Source organism: Centruroides vittatus, unplaced genomic scaffold (assembly GCF_030686945.1).
Source record: "Centruroides vittatus isolate TY-2023 unplaced genomic scaffold, ASM3068694v2 contig_349, whole genome shotgun sequence".
Taxonomy (NCBI): Eukaryota; Metazoa; Arthropoda; class Arachnida; order Scorpiones; family Buthidae; genus Centruroides; species Centruroides vittatus.
Window position 1 is genome coordinate 373,731 of NW_027122172.1, and position 12,157 is coordinate 385,887.

Sequence of the window (12,157 nt, forward strand, 5' to 3'; positions counted from 1 at the left end):
GTTGACAGGCAGGTGTCACACATCAGCATAAACAGAGTGACATGACGGAATAGCAGATGAGTTTCAGTGAGTGTGGGATCTTTCGTTCTTCAAATAGTGTAAATTTATAACAGACGAATGCAAAAGTTGTAAATTTCTACAATGGAATTTTTTTAAAACATGAAGAAGTATCACGAATCCATTCCGCCAATTATTGAAAGTTAAGTAGCTAACTTTAAAAAATTAATTGCGGGCCGGATAAACCCATTACGCGGGCCGGATCCAGCCCGCGGACTGTATGTTGGCCACCCCTGGTCTAAAGCTTTAAGTCTTTATGCCATTTGTGGTTGGACATTTCAACAAAGAATCATATCATTATGAAAACCAGATGCTTTTATATAATGAACTTACATAACCCTTTTAATGATATTTGAGACTAGGTTTCCAAATAGGTCAGCCATGTTGAATAGCTACAGTTGTGTTTTTTTTTAACAGATATTTTTAATCACAACATGAAAACAGAACTCTCTATTGTACTGTATATATTTTGACAAGTTTTGTATCTTGAATAACAGGACTTATGAACTTACTTTCTAATTCAACTATATATTATTAAACAAGATCATATAGGCCTATGCTCAATATATGCTACAAGTCAGGAATTTGGACACTCCTGCATTGTTAATAAAATTTAATAAGATTTCAAATATTTAAAAATTTTATATTTAGTGAAAAATATTATTATTAAAAACTTATTTTGTGGTTCATTTTGTTTTTACAAGTAGTGTTCATAGGCTGACTCTTGGAATTAAGTAATTTTAGTATTACACAAAAGTACATTTATTGTTCATTATCCTACAAAATTTCAGTTGTGGAAAAGAATCCATTACTAAGATATCAAAATGTAAAATTTTAATCCTCTACAAGTCATACTAGCATACTTATGAGGTGTCACCAGTTTTTTCTAATATCCAGTTAAAATTGATCAAAATATTTTATTTTCTCCCATACAGAAAAACATGTTTTTCTGTATGTGAGTGCACTAGTACAACTTATAAAAGATACAACATAAATATACCCCATAAAAGTGAATTTTACAATTAAAATAATGTTAATAATTAATTACATTATGATAATGAAACCAATTAACAAGCAAATAATTCAGAAATACTGTAGTTATTTTCACAAAATTAACATTTTAGAAAAACAATATTTGCCACAATTCTTGTTTGAACACTTTTCAGTGGTCAAATTGAAGCAAAATTCAAGGGTATGGGTCTGGATGCTCAGAAATGTACAACCATGTAAAACAAGTATCTAATTATATTGTCATATCATGGAGCACAGAGCTGATTAAAAACAAGTGTAACTAATTTCAACAAAAAATTCCTTGTTGAAATTCTGAACTCCATCAATTCATATATTCAGCTTGAACTGAATTATTGTAAATATTTAAAGACAAAAAAACCTATTCCAGCAATTATTTTTAAATTCATCTAATGCCTTTTGGCTATCTGTGTAGCCATTGTCAGGATCGAACAGTTTTGAATAGAATTCTTTAAAGTTTAAATATTATGTTCTAAATAAAAATTATTTAAATACATAAAATTGGTAAATTGAGAATACAAGTAAATGTGTACAACACTGCCAAATGTGTACAGAATAAAATAGATTATTTTTTATTTTTAAATTAATTTATTTAATCTTGAATTTAAAAATATAATTGCTGGAATAGGTTTTTTTGTCTTTAAATATCCATGACTTCAATCAGAAGAGTACTGCTTATAAATCAGATAAAGATGTAAATGATAGGAAAAAAAAGTCCACAGATCCAATGGCTAAACAAAGTTCAATCAAGGCCTTATGATAAAAATTTCACTGATTAATTAGTTTGTTGAAAATATGAAGAAGAATGAAGTAATCATTTAAATTTTAAAATAGTTTATTTTTGTTAACTGATATGTCAAAGTTCAAGTTTCATTTCCACACAGTGGATAGACTGGTCTCATTCCTAAAATTAATGCACATTTGCTTTTTGTAGGTTTTAAATATTTCTATCATTTCCAAGTGCGAGAGGTCATTAGGATTTCTATTTGATTGGATTATTGCTGTGTTCCTATGCAAAGTGTATGTCCTATTCCCTGGTGCAGTTGGCTAAGACTGTGCTATTCATATTCCTGTTAATTGTATAATGATGTTCCTTGCATTTATAATGATGCTTTCAGGTTCCCTCATGGTGGCTCCAATGTATGTGAGTTTATGTTAAAAATTTTGATCTACCAGAAGGATGGAGTATGCACCCAGTGTGGTGGAACTTTTTTTTCTAGTTTATCATTCCTGAATACATTTAAAATTGTATGATTGCATTTATGTGCAACTCTTATGCTGTTTTTTTTTTTTTGAATACCCTCCTTGTGGATTTTTTTTGAGTGTGGGAAAATAATTTACAATGCACGTTCTTATGGTATTCTGTTGAGAGGATGCATTTGTTGTCCAGTTATATGTTGAAACAAGTAAAATGGCAAGGCCAGTTTCGGGACAAGGCTGTCTTGGAGACTCACTACTAAGAAGGCTCACTAGCAGCTAGAAAAAAGAAAAACTAGTAATAAAGCCGTACACAGTGAACTCTACTTCCTACTACAAGTACCTGGCGTATCATACTAAATTATATTAAGCAGGATCACTTCAATGCTCACGACGGGTCTTGTTCGCATTCTCCAATCTTCTTTGGCATCACTGGTTTTGAGTGTAATCGTTCAAACTTTGCTGGCCTTGGCCATGGCCACGAGGCATTTTTGGTGAAATTAACCTATCCAATGTTGAAATTTCTTTCCGTTGTGTGTTGCCCCAGGTTGAATTTTTGTTGATGCCTAACAAAACTTTCCCGTTTTTGAAAAAAATAATCGTGGCTATTGTATCATACAAAATTATTTTTTATTTTGCACGAACAAAATAAATATATTAATAAATGTAAAAACAAGAAACAAAATTATATTTTGGAAGTTAGTTTTAATATACTTGGATAACTGTGCTGTTTAGAAAGTTTATCAATGTATTTTAATTCCTTTACTATGTTTGTAACACTTACACAGTGTGGGTATGCTCTTTCAATTAGAGATCTAAATGTGAGAATTTGATGCAGAAAGGATCAGATGAGTTGTACAGAATAAAGATTGGCTGGTACATGGGTTTCCGGTATATGTTGGTGTATATGCTGCAGCCTTTAAGATTGATGAAATATCCATCAATCTTAAGGTCGGTAACATTTTACTATATTATTATTATTATATTGGGTTATGTAAGATGTACTCAATTAATTAATTAATTAATTAACACTGGTGTCTGTGTACTATGCCGGACCAAAGTCAAGGCATAGTAACCAAAACAAAAATTAAAGAAATGTATCAATGTGTGTGTTTGTATTCAGGAATTTCCTCACAATATGACACATATTCAATATAGTAGCCTTCTGTAGTGTGATGTATGTGTTTCTAAGTGGCGTGCTGTCATTGAAGGCGATGATGGAAGTGCCGATTCCACCTTCCAATGACCTTCCCTTGTATTTTATAAATTTTCATATTTTAACGTACTTTGCATTAATTAAAATTAATATTTTATTATAACTGCATTATGTATCTTTTACAAATTTCTTTCCACTTCTTTCCCGAGACTACAGATATTCGAGTACAAAGTAACCGGTTTTGACTTATTTCTACTTAAGTAGTAGTTAAATAATTAAGAGATTAGGGAATTAGAAACATAAATAAAACCCCAATGAAAGAGCCGAAATTTTACTTAAACAGAAGCTTAACCGAACCGATCTCTTGCCGAGTACAGTGGGGTCTGATCTCTTCATAATATTAGATGTAATAAAGACAGAAATTTTTCCAGTTCGACGAGAGTGACCGAAAAGTTGTGAATTTTGGAAATTTCCGCAAACACTCGGTCCTAAAATGAATTAGTTACAAAACGAACGACGGACAATCGGTTAAGTTTAACGTATTTAGATTTTTACGGCTATGGTGAGAAACGTTTAAAATCTACGACAACCCCGTCGCGTCCTTCAATATATACTAGTGATGCGACAAAAGAGGCATTCGACATCGACCGGTATCGGCACCCTCGGGATTTGGCACGCACACACCTACCTGGACCGTCTCCGATTCCATTCGTTAGCCACTCGTAGGGAGCTACAGTATTTCACTAAGTGGGTTGTTTTAAGATTTAAAAAGTAAAGAATATTTTGTTATTTTTATGTACGTTATTTCACAAAGTTATATTTAATGATAAGTTTCTTTAAAAGTATATTCATACAATTGAAGAATTTTTTGTACTAGGCATGTATATTCGTCACACATTTTGTTTTACCAAGTAAGTTTTTCTGATAATTTTAATTTTAGCCTTTATATCATGGCTAGTGATTCAAAAATTTATTTTAAAAAAGTTTTGGCTTCAGACCATATAACGAATAAGAGAACATTATTAAAAGAGAAAGACCGATGCCTAAATTAAATATAAATACGTCGACAAAAAAATTGACATTTTGACGATAAAATTTATGACGAATGACGATTCTTTCGTAAAATTGAAGCAATTTGGAAATCGAAGCGAATAGAATTTAACATTGGTAAACAATATAAAATAAATATTGAAAATTATAACGAGATAATTACGATTAATAGATATATCTAAATTAATAGATGTTATGTGTTTTTTCTCGAAGCGAGAATTGGCATTTAGAGGGCATAGGGAATTTATTGAATCTAATAATGGAATTTATTGAATCTAATATTGAACTTTCTTATTTATTAAGTACGTCAGATAATCTATTAAAAATACATTTAAAGAAGTATGCAGTTTTTACTGGCTTATCGAACAAATGAATATGAAAGGGCCCAGACACGCAATTAATTGATTGCCCTGTAAGTCGGCTTCTTACAGAAACACAGCTTTCCTATCATCAAATGTCACGACACGCCACTGCTGTTTCTATTCAATTGTAATGTGCCCAGGCTTTTATGTAGTGTGTGTGGTATCACATTTGTAGAGGAGAGAATTACAGCTAGAATAAGCACCCTATCCATCCTCCACAGATGCTTTATTTCCTGGGCGAGTTCTGTGTACTTGCGTATGAGTTTTCAGTGCATGTGTTTTGTACATTGTGAGTGTTTGGAATGGATATGTCTATAATGTATGTGATTTTATTGTGTTTGTCAATGAGTGTGATGTCTGGTCTGTTGTGGTAAAGTGTTTTATCTGTGATTATGGCTCTGTCATAGTACATTTTGTGCATGTTTTTCTCCAATACTGTCAGTGGAATGTAATTGTAGTATGGTTCGTAGATGTCTAATAATTTGTGTTTCTTTGCAAGCTCTTAATATAATATATTTGCTACTTAATTATGTCTATGTAAATAATCTGTCTGTGCCAAGGGCCTTCAACCAGAAGTGGTGTGTTGTATAGTTTCTGGCATAATGTGACATTTTCTGCATGTGTCGTTTAAGAATGTTGTATCTCTGAGTTTGTGTTTTCTGTAGTTTTAGTATTTATGACCTGATCCTGTATGGCGATCATGAATCCTTCTGTCTCCCCAAAGAGGCATCCCCGAGCTAACCAGCTGTTTGCCGCAGTTTTGTCAACAAAATCCTGGGCCAGATCATAAAGATGCCTGCCATGGAGTGCCTTTTGAGCCCATGATTGCTTAACAGTGTCTATGCTTTTTATATGTTGTATCGTGTCTGTATGATGTGAGTGTAAATTTAATGGTGTGTTATTCAGTCTGCTAGAGTTACTGCTTTATGTAACTGTGATGTTTCTTGTTTTTTTGTAGAAAAACTCTTGCAATGTCCATATTTGTTTGTAGTGAAAGTTAACTATGTCAATCAGGCCATATCCACCATCATTATACGGAAGAGTTAATCTTTCTGTGGCAGATTTAGGATGATGATATTTATGCTTAGTGAGTGTTGTTCTTGTTTTCCTTTGGAGTTGCTCGAGATCTGTGTGAGTCTAATGTATAACTCCAAAAGAATATGTGAGTACTGGGATGACATGTGTGTTTATTGCTTTAACTGTGGTCTGAGAATAGCATTTAGCCTACTTTGGTATTCTTTAATTAATCTTTTCTTTATTTGCGCATGTTCTGTTAGTTTGGCCTGTTGGAATCCTAAATACTTGTAGAACTCGCCCTCTTCCATGGATTCAATAACGTCTCCATTTCCAAGTGCAAAATCTTCTTTCTTCGGATTCCTTTTTCTATGTGAAGTGTTTTGCATTTGTCTAGGCCAAATTCCATTTGTATGTCCTTGGTGTATGAATGTGTGATTTGTAGGAGTTGATGAAGTTGTTTTTGTGTGGATGCATAAAGTTTTATGTCGTCCATGTATGTGAGATGTGACAGTGTAAACTGTGTTGTTTTTTCATGTCTGATATTGTAATCATATTACGTGTTGTTTAACATGTTGGATAATGGGTTCAGGGCTAAGCAGAACCAGAGAGGACTCAAGGAATCTCCTTGAAAAATTTCCTTGCCTAATGAATATTTAGTTTGTTTGTATGGAAGTGTTACTAACCCTGAGACGTAGTGTTGCTCTCCAGTGCTGGATAGTGTTTTGGAAGAATGCAATGAGTGATGGATGTATTTTGTACATGTGTAGAATATAATATGAAGTAGCAAACTGTGTGGAATGCTGTCAAATGCTTTTCTGTCTATATATCCTTAGTAGTCTATATATCCCATGTGTTGTTTGTGTGTTTGCCGTAGAATGACTATGAGTAACTGTTCTTTGCATTCCCTGTGATTTCTACAACAACCTTTTTGTTGTTCTGTAAGAATGTCATGTTTTTCAACATGTTTGTATATTTGTTTGCGATACAGGATGTTAGTAATTTATAGTGTTGGAAAACGTGTGACCACAGAGTCGTACGGTACCTCTTTGGTACCTTATCAGGATGACACCACTGTGTCTTTATCAGATAGACACAGAAACCAAAACAGCTGCCAATTTTGTTACGCGAGCGGTCATGTGTGTAGGCTTCTGGATTCGGAATGGAGGCGGAAGGAGACTACCCAAGGAAGTACACTCCAACAAGTTAACAATTAACAAAAAGGTTTATTGGTGAATATTGTTATTTACAAGTCTTATGACAGCATTCTAAGCTTAGTATGATAATTAGGATCTACTGCATCCCTGATCAAGAGAGAGAGCTCACAGTAAGTTCGCAAGATGAAGTATCTTAAAATTCTAATAAGTCCTAGATGTAATCCTCCTTTTGTCCTCTTTCCCTGATGTAATAATCCTTGTTTCTTGAGCGGCAACGAGTGGCAAGCGACGACGAGTCTGAACACACACACACTTAGAAAAGGAGGGAGAACTATCAGGAGCAGTTGTCATTAACACAACTGCTCCTGATTGTTCTTATCCCCTTCTTTTTATTGGGGGCTCCTCCTGGGTTTTTTCCATGACTGGGCTATGAGGTTTTTAGTGATCTTGGACCAATGGTCAAATGTTTGTTTAGTTCTGAGAATGACACATTCGGTGTGTCATTTTCAACAGGGAAGTAAGTCCGTGGGAAACAGTTCAACATCAAATTTCAGTGGAATTAAAAATGATTAATAAATTGAACAAAAACAAAATTTCTTCATTAGATCTTGGCCCTCGCACATGTGTAACTGGTCTGTATTGTGTGGGGTCTGTGGTATTGTTGTTTTTAGGTTTCATGTAGGTGATACCCTGAGTAAGAAATTTTGGCATGTCTTGTGGATTGATGATGATGTGTGTTAGATGTTTAGCTAGTTCTTGGTGCAGTGATGTAAATTTTTTGTATCAGAAATTCTGAATGTTGTCTACACCAGGTGTTCACAGCATAGCAAATGTCGTGTATGTTTATTTCAGCACAGGGCATAGTTGGTATGTTGTGCAAGTTTCTGTTCTCTTCCTTGATCCAGCCTGCATGAGCATTGTGTGTTATAGCACTGGACCAAAGAGACAACCAATAAGTTGCAAGTTCTTCTGTTGGTGTGCCACTGTGCTGTGTATCAGTGTTTGTTTGGATACTAATTTGTCTGTAAAAGATTTTTCATTGTTTGTAAATAACTTATTTTGTTGTTTTCATAGTGTACATATTTTGTATTGCATGAGTATACGTGCTTTGGCTGCAAGTTTTTGTTTTATTGTATCAATGTATTCTGTAATGTGTGTGTTATGATGTTTATGTTTTGCGTGTGTTTTGATTTTCTTGAAAATATTTTTGAGTTGTTTCTTTAATTTGGGTGTTATGTTGTTTTTAGTGTATTGTATCAGCCTGTCTAATTGCTGTCTAATGTTGTTTATTTGTGTTTCTATTCTTCTCTGTCAGGCAGGCTTGTGACAGAATTGTGTTTTGTGTGTGATTATATTTTCAGTCCATGGTGTGTTAACTAGTGTGACTGCCCCAGCATAAACTAACGTGTGAATGTCTGAGAGTGTATTATTATTATTATTACTACTACTACTACTCATATTTAAAGCTTGTAAAACAAGAGATGAAGAATTGTGACATCATTTCCTGTTTAGTAGAAACAAGTCTCTGTAGATTTAACTCTTTTATGTTGTTAAATTATTATTTCTTCATATTTATTTTCAGATATGGGGGTATTGTGATATTTGTAGTGTAACAAACACAAACACATGAGGAAATTGTCCATAATATTAACAATTAAAAAAATAAAATGCTGCAACTTGTCTTTTCATCCATGTGCAGTAATGTCTGAAGCTTATTCATTTGTGAGGACATAGTATGTAATCATGAGTGAAAATATGTATAAAAGTTTTATCTATCCAACATAAAACAGTTAAATCTACAAAGACTAGTTTTTGATAAATGGGAAATGATGTCACAATTCTTAATCTCTTGTTTTATAAGCTTTAAATGTGAGGAATAATAATAGCAATAATAATGCTAATGATATGATAAAATAATAATGTTAGATGTAAAAAAACTAAACAATTTTTGCTTTCCAGATGCCAAGCTGATAAAATTACCAGCACTTATTAATTAGTGCCCTGTATTAATTAGTAAGTAAAACTGGTGGCGATAAATAATTTGAAGTGACAAAAAAATTTAAAACTGGCAAAATGGTTGGCAATATTTTTAAAATTTCCAGAGCAACCTCTGTATAAAGACACTGAACACACCTTATACAGTTTTCCAGCAATTAATTTTAGTTAAAACTAATGTTTATGGCTTTATTGATAAGTCTTCATCAAGTTTTTAGAGATTCTATTTTTGGTATATAGTATTAAAATTGCATTTTTTAAAAACTAATAGGATTCACAACCAAACAATTGTATCTATATTAACAAATAATATTAGTGCACATATTTGATATGAGAAACAGAAATGTTTAGCATGCTTGGAATCAATAATTAACATGGAAACAGCTACAGTACACTAATGTTCATGTACTTGGAGTTTTTGTTTATATGCAATAAAAATCTACAAAGCATAAAGTAAGAATAGTGTGTACTTGTTTCAAGCTGGAATAATTAGTGTTAAACAATCATAAAAGGCAATTTTGTACAGTTTTATAGCAAAGATATGTGAAATTGTGTCCAGGAAATAATTGAATTAAAAAAAACTTTACTGTCCAATAAGGCAGCATATTCAATAACTCAGCCCTGCACTAGTCCCAACAATCCTGAGTTAATGGAATATCACTACACTTTCATCAGTATAAAGAATACTTTCCTCCATTGGGCTGAATAGTGCAAGTATTGGGCCAGACATTAAATGCTTTTGACAGTTATGAATGAATTTGAGTTAATGTATCACTTTTCCAAGAAATTGATTTGTTTCACATTTTTGGGAGAGGAACTCTTGTATCGATCTTTTGTTATCCCACTTAATGGTGTTATTTTTAGAAATAACATGGCTCATGCAAGTAATGATTTTTTTCTAGAAAATTTACATTTACTTAGTTTTAAATTTACCTTTTCTTTCCTGAGGACATTTAGTACCAGTTCAAGATGTATCAAATATTGACCATAAGACTTGGAATGTTTTAGAATATCATCTAAATAATTATGAGTAAACTCATGCAAATTATTTTTATTCAGCAAAGTATTAATATGGCAGGAAAGTTCTGAAACCAGAAGGGCAGAACAAACCATTTGAAATGATCATTCATTGTGACAAAAACAGTTTTACAAGTATCTTTCAGATTAGTTTTTATATACCAGAAACCAGAACTAATGTCATGGTGATGAAGTATTCTGAATCATATAATTGATCCATTATGTATTCTAATTCTAAGAAAAGGATAGTTATCAGCTATGACAAATTTATTTTCATTTTTAATTGTTGATGCACAGTCTAGATTTTTTCCACCAACTCTCTTGTCTACCAATGTTACATTCCTGTAACACTAATAGACAACATAGGAAACACACAGGGCAATATAGATTTTCTAATAAAGTTAGTCTTAAGAGCGTTTCAATTTATTCATTTATCAATTTCAGTCATTGAAAAACATTTGTAGGGCCTTAAATTTATTGGTATGCTATTCATTAGTTCAATCTTACATTATTCTAGTTCTAAACATTCAATACCAAATTTGCCCAAAGTTAAACTAACAGTGTGGTTTATTTCCATCCACTTTACTTTAAATATCTGTTTGATCGGGTGTCTCATTTATCTCATTGAACAGTCCTGCTAGTGACATTTATTTGGTCCTCTTGATTTATATATTTTTTCTTAACATTGTGCTGTAATTCATACTGATTTTGTTTACTATTTCTTTGTTGTCTAGAAAGATAGTTTAAAATATTACACAATTTTTACCCATACTTAGATTAAGAAGTTTCATTAAATCTAGGTTCAGTAAGAATGAGGAACTATTTCTAATACTAATAGTTCTACCCGATTTGATAGCTTTCCTATGGTTAAGTTTAACTTGATCTGATCCATATATATGATGGTGTATTTTTATTGTGCATAATTTTATTTTTTCTGTTTCATATTTGACAATCTTTATGTTTAATTAATTTATATATGTTTGTTTATAATAGAAACATTTGTCTCATTATCATAGATTCCTTGCATTATTACATCATTCATAAAGACAAACTTAATAAGTAGGATGTACTCTACAGTACCTAAATTGCTTTTCTAGTTTAAAGCAATATTTTAAATTTAATCACACATATCCATACTAAGTTAACCTTTCTTTTCAGTTGCATTTACAGTATTTATTGATTTGTTGGATAAACCATTTTGTTTTGACATTTGGAACACCAATGATCTCTTTCCCATATTCTATTGCAATTATATTTCATTTTCTCACAAATACATCAGGATTTGGAGATTTTACCTAAGCTTAGAAGCTTGAGATTGCTTCTGTCAAGTATTTAGGTCTGTTTGTTTACCTATGTTGAAGGTATCCTCCATTGATTTCACAATTTGATAAAAATACAAATAGGAAGAGGGTTTAATTGCAATGAAATATTTGGATAGACTTCAAAATATTCCTTGTACTATCATAGGTGAAATTTTCACTTCAGTTAGTTTTGCTAGTGTATCTACCTGTCTTTTATCTTCAAAGTAAGCTTTCATACTCAATCCAGCATTATATCTCAGATTCAAACCTATGTGACCACTAATTCGTTAGTAGTACAGAAATAGAAGACATAACACAATACAAATAAAAAAATAAATTTTAATTAAGAAAAGATTTAAAAGATTTTTGGAAAAATTTCTTTCTTCCCCCTTTTTCTTTGAAATGTGCTTGGTTCCCCTTCTTGGTGTTCCACTGCTTCTGATAGAGTGAGAAAATTTATCTATACAAACAGTATTACAAAAGAGAAAGACAATAAAGATTCAACACTTTAATGCAAATAAAAAGATGGAGGAAAGAAACTTAAAATGGTACAGACATGTAAAAGAATTAGAAAAATCACAATACCATGCAAGAATTTGGAATGGATGCTAAATAAGATGAAGAAATGAAGACTTTGATGTACTATGTACTGCACACTGCATTACTACAAACAAACTACTTCAAACAACCTTTACTCTGCAGTAAAATTAATTCTTTAATCTAACGTTTTCGGTTAGCTTTACTAACCCTCTTCAGGATTGCCAAAAAATCCTCAAGATTTTTGGCAATCCTGAAGAGGGTTAGTAAAGCTAACCGAAAACG

At 32.2% G+C, this 12,157-nt stretch overlaps 1 protein-coding gene across 1 annotated transcript in view; it reads right to left on the reverse strand.

The window, feature by feature from the left end:
• Nucleotides 1–12,157, reverse strand: part of LOC136974382 (uncharacterized) — a 37,877-nt gene that overhangs the window by 3,736 nt on the left and 21,984 nt on the right. The gene's annotated exons all lie outside the window — the stretch shown is intronic.